The sequence below is a fragment of the Microtus ochrogaster genome, unplaced genomic scaffold (genome assembly GCF_000317375.1).
Source record: "Microtus ochrogaster isolate Prairie Vole_2 unplaced genomic scaffold, MicOch1.0 UNK19, whole genome shotgun sequence".
NCBI classification, from domain to species: domain Eukaryota; kingdom Metazoa; phylum Chordata; class Mammalia; order Rodentia; family Cricetidae; genus Microtus; species Microtus ochrogaster.
Window position 1 is genome coordinate 4,161,885 of NW_004949117.1, and position 17,027 is coordinate 4,178,911.

The following is a 17,027-nucleotide window of genomic DNA, read 5'->3' on the forward strand; positions in this document are numbered from 1 at the left end:
GGCTGCATCCAAAGCCAGTCCGGATGCAAACTCACGGCCGGGCCTCGGTCGCGTGGAGTGCAAGGGGATCGCGGCGTGGGTGGGAGTTGAAGGGGTTGATGGGGTTGAGGGAGACGTGAGGTCTGGAGGGGGGGCACCTTCTGCAGTTGTCACCGCGTCAATGCTGGGCAGCTGCCAGGCCACCCTTCCCCCGCTCCCCTTCCAGCAACTTCTTCCAACAGCCTCTTCCAACGGACCCCCTCACACTCCTCCCTAAAGCCTCGCCCATCTAGCAGGGCACAAAGAAATCTCAGTCTCCTTCCATAAACTTTGTGCTTCCAGTTACCGCTCCCCTCCAGGAGCCCCCGCCCTCCGCCCTTCCAGTTTCTTGGCAGGAAGGTTAGGCCACTGGCAAAGTCCCCGGCGAAAGCCAGCTGATCACAAACGCCAACTGTGTGTCTTGGGGCCCGTTAAGTCCTCTCATCTGCCCAGGCTCTCAGGAGACCATTTCATTGCTGTCAGAGTTCCCGGGAGACTGCTGCAGATACGAACCATCCCCCACTGGGCCCACAAGGATGGGGTGCTGAGCTGTACTCACAGAGCTTTTCGGCATCTTGCTTGAGAGTTTCCATTTGAAATAGTGAAATTCCCGAATCGGGAGTCAGGCAGATATTTTCCTCACATCGAAAAGGACGATGGTTAGCTGGATGATTCGCTCTAGGTAGGAAAGGAACTATGAGCTCTAACACGAAATACTAACTTTGTGTGAAGTCTGTGGAAGTTCTGCAGTTCCACCCTGCCCCCGTGACCTTCCGTTCTCTTAGTTCTGCCACAGGGAAGCACCGTGGAGCTAATAAAAGATTTGTTATTGTCATAATTTTTCAATCAGGTAAGATCCAACAACTATTTCCTGGTTCTTTCGTTTATTGAATTCTGTTTCTTTCCTATTTGTTGGTTGTGTGTTTGCAGTTTGGGCAATGGCAAGGCACGAGAGAACATGTTTTGAAAGGATCGCAAAGCATTATTTGAGTCAAGTTAAGGTGAGAGAGGTTCACTTAGTTTCACGCAGTTTCCGATACACTGAGTACTAAATGCAATTCTTGCAGGTGTGAGAGAAGGGATGTGGCTGTGCAGAACCAGCTACTTTACGTAAATAGCGTTTACTAATAAACTCCTATGATCGCTAACATGCATTCCCTAGATACTGCCAATGTCTCCCCCAGGAGGCTGTGAAATTGTCCACTCTGACCTGAAATGGGGTCCCCTTTGTTATTTGAGTAGCATAGACACGAGCATCATCAAATGATACTCTAAAAGGGTCTGAGGTCAGCACAGAGCCTGGACTGCTGGAGCATAATGCAGGATGCTCCTTGTGCAGGCAGCTCTCTACTCGCTGTCATTTTGTATCCCATCAAGACATCTTCTAAAGGTGTAAAGCTTTTCCTCATGAAAGGTACGGCTGAGCAAATCTTAACACCAGGCTGGAGACCAATTGTGACTTTGATTACACTGCCATTAGCTCTATGGCCATATGAGGTTTTAACAGTGCAGTGCATGATCCTTTGCAATGGAAAAGGCACTAAATGACCAAGTCCTTGCCCTGAAGATGCAGCAAATTAAGATCCTAAGTCCCATGAAAAGCAAGGTTATTTGTACTTACGTTGTGGGGTGAATAAGCAAACGGAGACGTCGACTTTTTGCCTCCTTCATTCTCAATTCATTACCGATAAATTGGCATGCTGAGAATCTTAGAATTGGATTTATTGTACATTACAGTTTTCATAGATCTTTGACAGAATTGGCTGACTTATGTCACCCAAAAGGAATCTCCACTGGAATTAAAATAATGCAGCAGTTAGAGTTTCTTTTGGCATCTGAAATAGTTAAATATGCAAAGCAAAAAAGAAACAAATAAATCTGTGCTAAACATTTGCTTTAAAAACTGAAAGGAACAAAAGTCAGGAAATTTAAGGCAAGATGATAAAATAACCAGAGTATGTTATTATAAACAGTATATTGGTTTATCGAAATGTATAACCATATAAATATTTGTATGTTAATGAAATAAATTATATTTATTTGATTAATGAAGTAAATGTATATGAATGAAATAAACTGAATACTCCTACATCTATTTTCTCATCATTTTAAAATGAGATTATGAGTTATATTTAAGGTTCAATTTTTAGTTTCTCTTGTTTAACTCGCCATGGTTATAAAATAAAAAGACAGCAAAACCTATAAGCAATTATCTCTGTCCAAATGGATCTAGCAGCTCCAAGCCACAGCTACATGGCTCCCAAACAATGATTATGAAAACCACAGTTGAGCGAAGCATCAGGAAACGGCATTGCGAAACCACAGCAACAAATGTGTCTGCGATACTGAAAACCACAATTCACAACTAATACCCCATGTCGCCAATGACTATTAACTATACATGTGCAAATGTGTAAGTAACCGCACAAAATAATTTCTCATTTACGTAAAAATGAATTATTCATTTTTGAGACTCACAAGACTTAATGCCCACATATTGGTTTGTTTAGAAAAGTTTCTGCTTCTTATAAGAAATCCTTCTAAATCCCACTTAAAATGATAGTTAATTTAAAAGCAGAGAACATATAACTCTGAGTAATAGCTTCTCAAATATTTAAAGGATTGATCTGCAATCGATCTGAAATGACCACCTACCTCTTTCTACTCTCCTTCCTAAAGTCTCAGAAGTAAAAGGCAGGTTAGCAGGAACTGATTAAGAAAGAAACAATAGAAAGGATTTGATTGCAAATTCAGCGAGAACAGAGCTGTGTATGTTTTCAAATAGTTGCTCTTCAGTGCTTACTTACAGATGAAGGAGATGATATCCTGTATAAGCCTATGAGGCTGTTGCAGTCTTACAAGTAATATGCAAAACGTCCAGTTAAATAGGAGTGTCAAAAGATGTAATTTATTTGAGAAAAATATGCTACATGTACGTAATTACCCTACTCATATTTCGAACTTATCTGAACTTCAAATTTAACTGGATACCTTGTATTTTATCAGGAAAACCCACAAATATAACATTTTGGCGTTTGCATAGATAGATAGATAGATAGATAGATAGATAGATAGATAGATAGATAGATAGATAGATAGATAGGTAGGTAGGTAGGTAGGTAGGTAGGTAGGTAGGTAGGTAGGTAGATAGGTAGATAGGTAGATAGGTAGATAGGTAGATAGGTAGATAGGTAGATAGGTAGATAAAGAGAGATAGGTAGACAGATATTTACAATCCTGTTTGTAGAACAAGTAGAGAAACCATGACGTACTTCTTGTAGTCATAAATAAATTAATTCTTGATTGATGCAATATTTAGGGAAGGTATGGTAGAAGGAATAAACTTCTCTGCAAAAAATCTAATTTTTTTTAGCACATTACAAAAATTCAACTCATAGAATAAGTGGATTGTATTCCTGTCTGTCTGTTCTGGGATTTGTTTTATAAATGTGCTTCTCTTTTTTCTACAGGGAATCAACAAATTGACCAAGAAAGCTCCCAGGCCAATCTTATGAGATAGCAAATTACCTTCTTTATTATGAAAGTAAGTAAGTAATAGTCAAAAGCTTCAGAGAGACTGAATGTTTGCTCATATGTCATAACCAGAAATTGAACACAGTATATCTGTCTTTGGTTTGAGATTGTGACAAGGGATTGAACAAGAACCAAGTATAAAAGTCGTGTTTAAGTATTTTTTAAAAATAATTTTAACGGTTTAAAAATAGAGATCAACAAATTCACCTAAATGCCACTCCTGTTCTGTAGCTATGAAAATGAGTACCAGCTTTCTTGCAAAGAGGCCTCTGAAATATTCACTCACTGAATTCATGAACCTCTCCATCCCTAGTAGGAGCTTGTATGCATAAATACTTATCTAAGTGTGTCTACTTAATTTATCATATTATTGAAAGTCTATGAAAATATCTCTGCACATTGTTTTTAAAAAGTCATTGTTCTCTTTATTTTCAAATGCTTATACAATCCAGGAAAAAAGACAAGTACGGCTTGAGATTTTCCTCTAGTTCAAGTCACTTTTCTGATAGAGCAGAATCATGGGGTGACTATTTAAAACAGGAAGAACAATGTTTCTATGACAGTATAATGAAAAATGTAAAGAATATAGTTAACTCTGAAAGAGTACCCTTTTCACTCTACAGATTTCTCTTAGGTTTGCCTGGCCGTTCTGCTAATAATAATAATGGTATCTTAAGAAACACCTCCTCCTCCTCTCTCTCCCCACCTCATCTTCCTCTTCCTTCAGCCCCTCCTCCTTCCTCTCTCCCTCACCCTCCTTCTTCCCTTCCTCCTCCTCCTCTCCTCTTCTCCTTGTCTCTCTCCCTCTCCTCCATACTATTATTTAGGTGGGTTGCAAATGCAACCTTTCTTAATCCCTAACAAATTAAGCTATTTCATCCTTCTGTCTGTTGTGATTGTCTTGGGATTCTACATTGTTCCTATGACAGTGGGTCCTGAGAGATTTTCCTAAAGTTCTTGAGAAAGAGGGATATCTCTCCTCTTACACTTTCTGCCCTGGAGAAATGCAAATGAGAAGTTGCTAGTGGTCATAGTCATTGAAAGATGGCAATATCAACATTTGATTTTTCAGTCTTACATTCTTACAGAATTCAAATCAAAACACACATCAACGTTTCACGACTTGTTTAAGACACCTCAATATTGTCTATGGGCACATAAGTGTCTGAGTCTTGGTCACTTGTACTGTATTTCACTTGGATCTGCTTGGTCAGGTGTACCGCTATGTGGTGGCATCGTTTTAGTGGATGTCTTTCACAGGAAGACACCATCAGCCTCACAGATATTAGTGAGATGCCTCTTCTTGGGTACTGACAAGATGTACAACCACTACAACATGTCCTATATTGTTGAAATACACTGGAAACTGTTCTATGTAAGCCTGTCATTACCAAGGCTATTCTCTTTCCACTCATTTATTTAGTAAGTTCTCTGATTTTAAGGGTTCCCCCAGTGTTGGACATATAAAACATGCTAGCAAAATTATAGAAATAAACAGTAAGATCAGGCTGATCCTGTCTCATTTGGGGACTGATTCCTAATCCTCGGAGACAGAATACTCAGTACAGGAAATAGCAGCTATCTAAGATGCCTGGCTTCATGTTCTTATGGAGTATACATGGCCCCAAAAGAATACATGTCTGAAATCTGATGGGCCAAATGTTTTAGTAATCAGGAGTTTATGTAAAGAGTTGAAATCTTTACGTGAGCTTGATGAGTGACTATGTAAAACTTCTAGAATTTTGGTATATTCTGTTGCCATAAGAAAGAAGTGATGGGGTTAAGTAGCTGTTGTGGTATATTGGTGAAACAAACTTCATAGGTTATTGTGTTTGGAAGGCTGGTCCCAGCTACAAGTGTTGTTTGGGACCGTGAAACACTTAGGAGGTAGGACATAGCTAGAGGAAGTAGACAATTAGAGGTGGCGTGGGCTTACCGTCACTGCTGCTTGAGTTTGTGACTAGACCAAGCTCTAACTTCAAGCGCCAGCTGAAAAGCTTTGATTTCCTTGGTATATCTTCTGAAGGAAGCCAGAGTGGATCTTCCATCCTCCAAATTGTTTCTTCTGGTTATTCTGACAAAGACCGCCAACTACTGCAGGGACAGTAGGGAGACAATTAGCAAAACAGGTAACTGCTGACTGCATCAGCTGAGAATCCACAGAGTTCCACTTCCTGCTCTAGGCTGGCTTGGCAGCAACAGTGCTTCACATGCAAGGCACTGAGATGCCAATGGCTCCTCAGGAGACAGTTTTCCCAATTTCTCTGTTTTGGCTATTTTTGGCATAAATTTGTACAAGTTGATTCCTGTAATATTCAACCCCAAAGACTAAACCAAGATAAAAATTTAACCATCTGAAACTTTGACTTGTTTAATTAAATATTCACATTTAGAAGTGTCAACCTACTTTAAATTTTATACTTTATTTCAGAAGAACTACAAAGGTATCTAGGATGATACTTTTGCCAAGGGGCCAGGTGGAGGGTGGCAAACAAACAAGCCTTACAAACATGAAATGAATAAGTCTTCAGCATGAATTAGATCTCACCGTGAACTGCCATCTACTACTGATTTTGGACATTTATGCCAAGTTAATGAATGGGAGAAATATTTGTGTTTTCAAACCCAGAGTTCCTCAAGGGCACGATGATAATTGACATGCAAATACACAGCCCTCTTGACTGCATAGATTCTGGTCCCAGATGTTTGGTTTAATGTTTTACTTTGCTCTTCCACATTTGAATAAGCATCTAGCAGATTACCTTGCACATAAATTTTATGGATGTCGTTATAATTCACCAGAATAATGTTTATACTTGTGTGGTGAATTTTATTTTCTATCCTATAAAACTTTTTCTATAAATTACTGAAAGAAAAGCAACAATTTAACAGATTTTTAGGATACATGTATATGTATAGATAGAAGCAAGTCACCTCACCTGATATCTATTTTCCAAATTGTAATAAAATAATTCATTGGGAATAAGTTTAGGGAGAAATGAATATTTCATATGCTGTGAAATGGACCTATAGAGAATTCTAATGTGATCTAATTCTGCTTTTTCCTAGACATTATATTCATTTTTGGTCATCTTTCTAGAATTCTATACACTATGATTATTTTACTTCCCTGGTTAATATAATGCTCTCAAATATGCCAGCACATTCAGAGAAATGAGCTAACTATACCAGTAAGGGTCTCCTATCTCACAAAGGTGCTCTTCTGCCCCACTATAATCTGATAGTTCTCTGCCACCGAAATTTTCTTTCCCTCATTATGCTGGAGGTTTCCTTTATTTTATCCTGTAGTGGGATCTAAGTTTCTTGAATTATCTGTATTCCTCAACCATAGAGAATTATGAAACAAAGAGAATCATACACAAAGAGCAAAGGATAATTACACCAGACTTCATATATGCTTTGTGTATAGACTATGTATATGTTTAGGTTTCCTTCCTAATAAGACTGATAATTGTTTGTGACAGTTTCTGCTGGGCTTCTATGACTTGATGCTGAAAGTGTCTTAGGTGATACATAGTTGCAGAAAGACAATTCTTTCATATTTTATTATTGAGTCACATGGGCTAAGTAGGAAGGGTGGGCAATTTGGATAGAGAATAGTGCTTTTACCCTGTTGAATCTGTCATTTCCATCCTGCTTATACTTGTCATTTTTAAATTGTGTGACATATGTGCAATATAGCATTATCACTATGTCTAGAAGCAGTATTCGTGTTTGCCACCTTGGTTGTCACCTCTTAGTGATCAGTGTTGCATGCAATGAAATGTTTGTGTATCTCGGTTTATTTCCATGATGACATTTTAGACAACAGTTACTGAGTATTGCGTTTGTGCGTGCAAGTCTCTCAGCAGGCATGAAGTATTATTTAGCCCTTAACTAATTATTTTACATCTTTTCTCCACTTCCTTTTTCAGCTAAGGAACACTAACCTTAGTAAAGACGTGATGCAATTCAAACTAGTACTGGTCTTTTGAGATCTTCCATCTTGGTTTGGCCCCCTGATGTAGTACAGAACAAAGGGTGGAAAATAGAAAGCACTGGATAAATTTTCCTGGATAAATGGAAACCAAAATGTCCATTGTCAGAAGCCAGGAAGCGTCTTCTCCTTGCGACTGTTGGCATGACTTGTACCTGGAGTGGAACAGGGGACATGGCAGGTTTTATTCTCTGAATAACTTAATAATTACACTTCGTGACTCTTATCCATTCAACATTTCTTGAAGCAATATATAGACTGTTAAATCATTTTCTTATTATATCACCATTCTAATATTTTATTTTATGAAATTATATCATTTCCCCCCTGTTGTTCATCCCTCCAACCCCTCCCATATACTCCTCATTAATTGCTTTCAAATTCATGGCTTTTTTCATTTGTTGTTACAGAAAACAATTGCATATATAATACATATTATATTTAATACATGTTAATCAAATATATAGCATATTAATGATTAATTTATATGCATATTATTAATACAATCTATAAATGAAAATTTATTTACAGTTATTTTCAAATTATTACTAATACTATATGTATTATATATTCACATACAATGTATATTTATTCATTATGTATTATATAACAATATTAATGAAAATTATGATTTATGTGTATATTAATCGTATGTAAATAATAGATCTTATATATATTATATGTATACAAATACATATTTCTAAACGCATAAATAAAACTTGCTAAGTCTTTTTTTTTTTTTTTTTGGTTTTTTGACACAGGACTTCTCTGTGTTGCTTCAGAGCCTGTCCTGGAAATAGCTCCTTTAACCAGGTTGGTCTCAAACTCATAGTGATCTGCCTGACTCTCTCTTTCTCCCAAGTGCTGGGCTTAAAGGCATGTGCCACCACTGCCCGGATCTGCTAAGTCTTTCTATGCCTGATTTCAGGGCTGACCATTTGGTATTAGGGAATCATTCTGTATGTTCTTTCCTAGGGAAAACAATATTTTGCCCTCTCTGCATTCCTCAGTTACATATTGTTCTTTGTGTACTGTTGGGGGTTGGGGCCACTGTTCTTCCCCGCAGCCTGGCTAGCTTACACCTGAAATAATCACACAGAAACTGTAGTAATTAAATCACTTCTTGGCCCATTAGCTCTAGCTTCTTATTGGCTAACTCTTACATATTAATTTAACCCAGTTCTACTGACCTGTGTATCGCCATGTGGCAGTGGCTCACCAGCAAAGTTTTGACATGTCTGACTCTGGGGGCTCCATGGCTCCTCTCCCCGCCTTTCCTCTCCCAGCTTTTCGTCCAGTTTTCCCTGCCTACCTAAGTTCTGCCTTATCAACAGGCCAAGGCAGTTTCTTTATTCATTAATGGTAATCACAGCACACAGAGGGGGCTCCCACATCAGTGTAGGACTGAGATCTCACAGGATTTCACTGCTGCTGTCCTCGGATGGTTTTGAAGTCATCTGGCAGCCATAAAAACAAACTCCACATACTTTGGATGGCAGTTGAAAAGGGAAACTCCTAAGAGACTTTAGCTATCCGCACACTCCAGTCTTGACTTTATTCTACAATTGTTACTCAGTGTGTAGGTGTAGGGGATGCTGAACCTGTTTGGCTCTATATTTGTATTTATGAAATGTGCATTCAAAACAAATCTTACTTCTAGCCACAAACCTTCCAAACAAAGTGTTGTTTCCTTATCTTCAAAATTCTGGCTTTCGAAAGACTATACTCTTGTCTGTTAATATTTCCACATGTCTTGTCTGCTCTCTACAGCTTCCTCCAGTCATTTTGTCTTTAAGGTTTCTTTCTTTTCTATCAATAGTTTGGTTTTTTCCATCATTAGGTTTTTGTGTTTTTTGTTTTTGTTTATTTTTGTTATTGTCTTTCCCTTGTGAAAAGAATACCTAGTCTGTGGATTGCAGACACTGATGCTCTCTGAAATTATTGAATAGCATTAAGAACTAAAACAGCTTACAAGTCTGATGCAGAGATTACTGAGAACTCTGAAGGCTGGGATGCTAATGTACCTGCTAAAATCATTTGCTTGCAATTAAAATAAAATAAAGCCATACTCCATAAAGATAGTCCAAGAAGATAATCATTTAGGTCTGCTAGTAAAGACTTAGTTGCTAGCTACTGGACTTTGGGAAGTGATTAGATTATGAGAGCTGTGACCTCATCAACCTATTAACATGCTGATGGATTCACATTCTGATAATACATTGAGAAGTATCAGGAAGTGGGACTTAATTGAAGGTTTAGAGATGTGTCCATAAGAATACTATATTCTATCTCTTTCTTCCTCATCCTCCTTCAATTCCTCCTCCTCCTTTTTTTTCCTACCCCTATTCTCTCTTCCTCCTTCTGGAATTCCCATAGGTATCTGCTTTCTTCTGTCTTGAGCTGTTTGCTTTCTGCCATGGTGTTCAATATAAATGATCATGTACAGAAACCATGAACCACAATAAATCTGACCTCTCAAGTTTATTCTTCTCATTGGTATAATGTCATTGGTATAATGGACAACACAAGGCATAATATAACTATACACTTCAAGTATGGAAACTATGGCTTTGGTTTTAACATGCATAGAGAGGTGAAAGTGTGAATGTGGCTACCGAGCATCCATGTGTATCTTCACCAAGCTACCCTCACAGTCAGCAAAACAACACATAATTAAAATCATAAAATTTAAAATAGCCTTAGGGAAAACATTTATATATTCTTCTTTTTCTTGCTAGTTTTTCCCTTGTGATGGTTACTATTGATTGTCAATTTGTCAAGAATCCAGTGTCACTTAGGAGACAAGCCTTCAGGCACACCTATGACAGAAAATAGTTGAGGGTATTTTCTGGGCATAATTGTGAGAGATTATCTTGATCATATTAATTCTTTTGGGAATATCTACTCTAAGGAGGAGCAACATGATTTCAAGGGTTTAGACAACAGACTGAATATAAAGGTGGAAATTAACTGAGCACAAACGTTGATCATTTCTGCTTCTTGATTGCAGATGCAATGTGAACAGCTGTCTCAAGCTCTTGTCAGCAGGATTTCCCACTAAGATGCACTGTGCCCTTAAACTGTGAGCCAAGACAAGGCCTTTCTCCCTGGATCTGCTCTTTTTGGGTATTTGATCACTTTCTGTTTGTTTGGTTGATACTAGCTAATATCCATAAATATGCATTAAGTCAAATTTTACTCTCAGTAGACAAAACAAGTTAAAACCTCTCTGAATGAGGACCTGAGAAAATGGCTCATTGGGTAAAAAGCTTTATGGGCATGCAATTTTAAGGACTTGAGTGTACATCCATAGCACCCAAATAAGTGCCAGGGGCCTCAGTGTCTCAGCTGTATCCCCAGCACTGATGGGCACAGAGGGATGTCTAGAGCAAACTGGATAGCTAGACTAGCTGAGTGGACAAGCTCTGTGTTTAAAAAGATCCTGCTTCAATATGTAAAGTGGAGAGAAACCAAGGAAGATACCAATATCAACCTCTAACTATCAAATCTCCCCGTCCACATGTGTCCACACCCACGTGAATGCACGCATGCACAATTACAGATACCACACACATTTGAGGCAATAAATGAATCAGTGATCAAGTGAATAAATAAACTTCTCTATGTTAGGTGCAGCGGCTGCGAAGAACACCAATTGCTTGTAAAAATGAAAAACAGAAAGCATACGTGTTTTCACCCTTAGACACCAGCTTCATTCCTTAGCATGTGATGTCTTAGCATTGTGTGAGGAAATACACTTTGATGATTGCAGAACTCCACTGCCATGGCTGGAACCCAGCTCCCATATCTATTCTGCCTTTCTATTAAACCACACCTGACTGGTACCAACCAAAATGATAAAAACTGCACCACCCTGGAAATAAAGGCTAGCTGTAATGATTCTCTTGCTTAGTGCTCTCTCTGGCCCAACGAACTTACATTTGTGCAGGGAGAAAAGGAGTGTTCAGAATGACAAAAAAGGATGCACTTCCCATGTTTGTACTGTAGCTGGAGATGCACTACCTCTATATCTGTTCTGCTGTGCAGAAAGTCAATGGCGGTCTCCTTTTATCAAGCATGCTTCTACAATAATGAGCAGTTACAAAACCTTAAGAAAATGGACAGTGTCTGGATATGCAAACAGAAACCTGAATTCTAGTTGGGATGCCTCTACCTGGATAACTCCGCTGGTCCCTTTGCCTTCTTCCCATTGGAGTCCCTATGGTTCCATAAGTTCTAAAATAAGTAAATCTGTAGTTCTAAATAATATTTTTAAAGACTATGTTTTAGAATGAATTTCTAAGGGGGGATCAACTTGGTCTAATTATTGGTTGTGTGGTGCTTTCTTGCCTGACAGACTTACAAAACGCTATTGATAGTGTTTCCAATCTGTCAGATGTTGAAAAGTATTTCCTTCATTCTCTTTCTTTGTCTGTATGTTGAATGACTCTATACAGAGAAGACCAGTTATGATCAAGATTTCTTGGGCTTTCTCGATCCAGATGTCTAGATAATAAACACACACACACACACACACACACACACACACACACACACACACACATCTTGACCATTAATCATGTTTTTGGCAGTTGTGAGAAACACTGCTTGTGTTTAATATACTATGGAGTACTGCTTTTAGATTTTTATGATCTAGTTATATGTTCATTATAATATCTGACAGGAGCCTCCAAAATACAGTTTTAGTAAGAAGTATAGTTCATGACTATATTCTTCTGTGTGTGTGCCTACAAAATTCTCATTTCCTTCTCACTTGATCACAAGGTAAAATTTGAATGACCTAAGTATATATGTTCAATACAATATCTTATTTGGGTTACATGTTCTAAACCTATCTATACTTGCTTAACTTTTAAGTTTACTTTTCCTCTGACATACTGTCATATATCCTGTCCCTGCTTTCCCAGGATGGCAGGAATTAAAGTAGAAAACCCCTTCTCTTTGGTCCTCTTCTCTGATCAAAGCCTTTCCTACAAACACACATTTCATAAATGACACCATTATGGGGATTTGGAGAGTTTTATATTATTTTAATGGTGAAGCAAAAATCCCTTTACGGTAAAATAGAACAAAACTCAGACTTCTATCCAAATCCTAGAATCTGAGTTATCAATTTCTCTCTCAATCAGTAAATAGATATAATGTATATTGACTCTGTACCTGGCCAGTCTTTTTAGGCTTGTTACTTGATAACTAACCAAAATACAGACCTGGTTACACTCTTAAATTATCTTCCCACCTTGATTGAAATGCTACAGAATAGAGACTTACTTAAATTAAAACAAATAACTCTGTGAAGGTCAATATTTATACCATGGTGTTAATAAAATTGAAATTACAACTTTATATTCTAATAATGCTCTGAAGTGTAAACATGAAAAAGAGTTGAGAAAAAGAACAGGATGATTAATTTGAACTTTTTATTTTAAAGGACAGAAAATGCTGATTGAACTACAATGTAGACCCCCCTATGATTTTCATTAATTTGTTTACTAAATTAACTATTCTTTATGAATATATATAATCCACTATTCAACAAAATATACAAGATACAGGTAGAAGTAAGAAGACAATATGTATTAATGCCATCCTGGGCCAGCAGATTATCAAGAGGTGTGACGTACGGCATTCTGAACTGGGCAGGGGGTAATTTTCTGTTCTTCAGATGACTGCTTTCAGGGCAACCCCATCTTCCTTGATGCGGACACTTTAGTCAGAGCAAGCAAAGCCAGTGCAGTTTAAAGAAAAAAAAACCCAAACAGTCCTGTGTCTTTTATTCCTAAATACTATTTTTATAGTTCCTGTGAAACTATTTGTTTGACAATATCTGTGACCTAAAATAATGTCTGTGCACCACAGCACTGGTTTCCAGTTCACCACCTTGTAAATTATAAGGAAGTTTCACCTACTCAAGTGAATAATAGGACTCAACATCAATAAACACCAAAAACGATGAAGATATTGATTTTAATTAAATTAATGCCTCAATGATTATTTCCTGGCTCTTATTCTTTCAATGCTTATTTAAACCGAGCAATTTAAAAAAATGAGACAATTTCTTAGTAGAAGATTTGGGTGAAACAATAGTTTTTGCATAGTTAAAGCATGGAGATCCCCTGTTTAGAGACAACCACTATAAAGGTATGCTGTGTGCACCTGATTCTTTGTTCTTTTATAGCCAATTGTTTACTGTGAAACACCCTAAACAGATGGTAACTTGAACTCTGGGACACAAGAGGCAACAGAAGAACTTCTTGAGCACTAGGCAGTACTGTGCTATACACTAACATAACTATTCCCCACAAAATAAACAATGCATATATGATTTCTAATACAAATAATTCCAGAAATTATTGATAATAACTATTGTCTATTAATGAAATATGCAGCTTGAATGAAAAATATATTAACAAAATATTAATCACTAATGCAACAAGATTATGTGTCAATTTGTGCTTCTACCATTGGTTGTAATCATAATATATGAGGTTATTGGGAATATGATCTTTACGAAGGTAATTAAATTAAATGAAGTCATTAAGATGGGCATTATTTGAATATGACTGTTGCATATTTGAGAATGGAAAATATGAAGGCAAACATGAAGAGAGAGCTAGAGACAGTGATACAGAGAAAATCAAATATACAGAGAGAGAGAGAGAGAGAGAGAGAGAGAGAGAGAGAGAGAGAGAGAGATAGAGAGAGGGAAGCTACATGAGGATGAAAGCAGAGTTGGGATGATGCTTTTGCAGGTCAGAAAATTCAAAGATTCTTTTTTTTTTCAGAATAAAACTTTCTAATGTGGTATCAGAAGAACATGGAACAGCTGTTCCACACAACCATCAAAAGATCAAATCTTGCCAGCGCCGTGACTCCTGTTCCCCAGCACACTGTGACTCTGTAAATCAACTTGAAGATCTGGCACCCCCATGTGGGTTTTGCCCAACAAATAGCTTCTGTCTACTTGATATATAACTGATTCTTAATATGAGTGATAATAATAACAGTACTTGTCTTTGAGTAATTACTACACCCCAAGCTCCGTTTTGATTAGTTCTGACCTTATGTTACAACCTCATGGAATGAATGGACAATGGACGATTTTTCATGCGGATAGAATAATTGTATTATTTTATTAAGTACCAACAAAAAGTTAAGTATATTTTATTTTTACTCAGGGATTACAGAAATTAATGAATTTATAATTATATTAGCATAGAAATTATTATCTTTAAGAGGTTGCTTTTCTAAAAGCATCAGGACTTTATTTTTAGGATAGATAGCATAGGATAAGGACTGTGTTCCACATACGGGGGATAGGGCAATACCTTCACTAAACATCATTGCTCTTACTTTCCCCCTCTGCAATTCAGAATATTCACCATGGATTTTCTTATTTCCTGATTAGGTGGGTAACATATCAATGTGGTTTATAAGACACCTGACCTGGAAAAGCTAAACACACCCAGGAGAAAGGACAAACACCAGATCTTGACCTACACATACCAAATGGGGGCAGATCGAGTTGTTCCCATTAAGGAACATAAAGGTGTGACTTTATTTGATCCATGACAGGAAGCACACAGCTCTCTTCTTGACCAAAGTATGTATTGTGGCTAGACACTTACTACACATCTTCCTCTTCCTGGTCACATAAGAAAATTGCAGACCATGTGCTCCTTTGAAGTTGAATTGTGAAGACATAACGAGAAAATAACCTCCCAGACCCAACTCATCACAATACCACAAAATCTTCTATCCTTGCATTCTCTTCTATGACAATTATATACATCTGTCTCCTTCATTTTAGAAAGAAGTATTTATTACAGGGATGGGTCCTTTGGGGTGGGATACCTTTGAGCCTCAATGACAAGGAGTTAGTAGGTGGAGGAAGGGAGGGCATTGAGCTGGTCTTGACAGATGAAAGCATCTTTGAATCCTGAGTCACAAGTTGAGAGATAGCTTTCGGAAAGCCTTCTGGTGTTTCTCATGAGTAAACGGTACACAGATTCTGAAGTGTGTTTGTCACTGTGTTATAGCCAAGTCTACTCTCCCTGAAGTACAGCCCAATGCCACATCAGTTTCTATTGCCCATGTCCAAAACAGCTTGCAGTCAGGGTGAAAGTATAGGGCGGTTTCGTATGAAACCTAACATTGATTGAAACGCACCAACACCAAACTTTCCCATAGTAGTAATAGGCTCAGCATGTAGCTTCTCTACATACCAGGGATAACTTTCCTGAAAAGATCAGACAGGAAAGGCTGTAACGTCTATGGTAAGCACTAGTGGATTTTAACGGAGCTTTTATCCTATAAACAGAGGAATTTGAGATTGTACACTTAGACCTCTCTGACGCGGCTGTGTATCTGACTTCTCGGTTTCCACGAGCTTTCTTCTTTCCCAGGATCAGTCTTATCAGATGATCAGTTGTTTTTCTTCCTAGATTCTGAATGGGATTGATGTACAGACATCAAAAAGACAAAACCACTGAAGGAAATGTACCCTTTTCTTTGTTCCTGGTTTGACGTTGTTGTGTTTTATTTTATTTTTCTACTTTTCCCTATAATACACGAGAGGTAAAAAGCAGAGTTAAAAATATGACAAAGCTAAAACTGGGGATGAGGGTGGCAAATTGTTCACTTCTATTAGTATCCACACTACCCGCTAGCTATAGATTTGAGGCACCATTTGCTCATTATTTTCCCTGTGATGTCCTTTTTGTTTTTCCAGATTGATGGTTTTTCTAGATTGACACTGTTTATGTATAATGTTCTTTCTCAAATGCATCACCTTTTCTCTTCTGTTGTGATGTTCTGTATTAAAAATATACTCTTTCTGTTTATGTATTAAATGTACTGTGTGCATGTATTAAAGGTATAATCTCTATTCTGAGATTACAAAAACATAACAATTGTTTATGTAGCCAATTTTAGTATACATTTTATAAATGCAATTTTTTTTCTCTCTAGCTAGACTTAACTTTCATATGAACAATAATGTAGAATTATAATTTGATTTTCCCCCCAAAATGGCTGAATGGTATTTCTGGCAGTATATTTAGTTTTTTCTATTCCCCTGTTATTTCTAGTTAAATTTCCAATTTCCATTTTTTGCTTATTATTCCTTTTGCTCTCTTTTCCATTTATTTATTTATTTTGGTTTATTGAGACAAGGTTTCTCTGTGTAACAGCCCTACCTGTCCTGGAACTAGCACTTGTAAACCAGGCTGGCCTCGAACTCACAGAGATCTGCCTGCCTCTTCCTCCCAAGTGCTGGGATTAAAGGCATGCGTCCTCACAATCTCTAATTTTTATGTCTATTAAAGAATATGTCCTAATGTGTATTTCATTTTTTTCCCTCTATTATATTTTATTTTACTTTTATTTTTTTTCTTTTATTTTTTTTATTGAGAAAAGGAAAAAAAAAACAAGTTTCCACCTCCTCCCAGCCTCCCAG

General features: G+C 37.5%; 1 long non-coding RNA gene across 1 annotated transcript; it reads left to right on the forward strand.

Moving 5' to 3' along the window:
* Positions 1-2,246: 2,246 nt before the first annotated feature.
* Positions 2,247-16,481, forward strand: LOC101984144. The gene is made up of 4 exons (XR_003378785.1): positions 2,247-2,431; positions 3,489-3,562; positions 10,560-10,675; positions 14,356-16,481. It is a non-coding gene; the product is annotated as an uncharacterized LOC101984144 (long non-coding RNA).
* Positions 16,482-17,027: the final 546 nt, after the last annotated feature.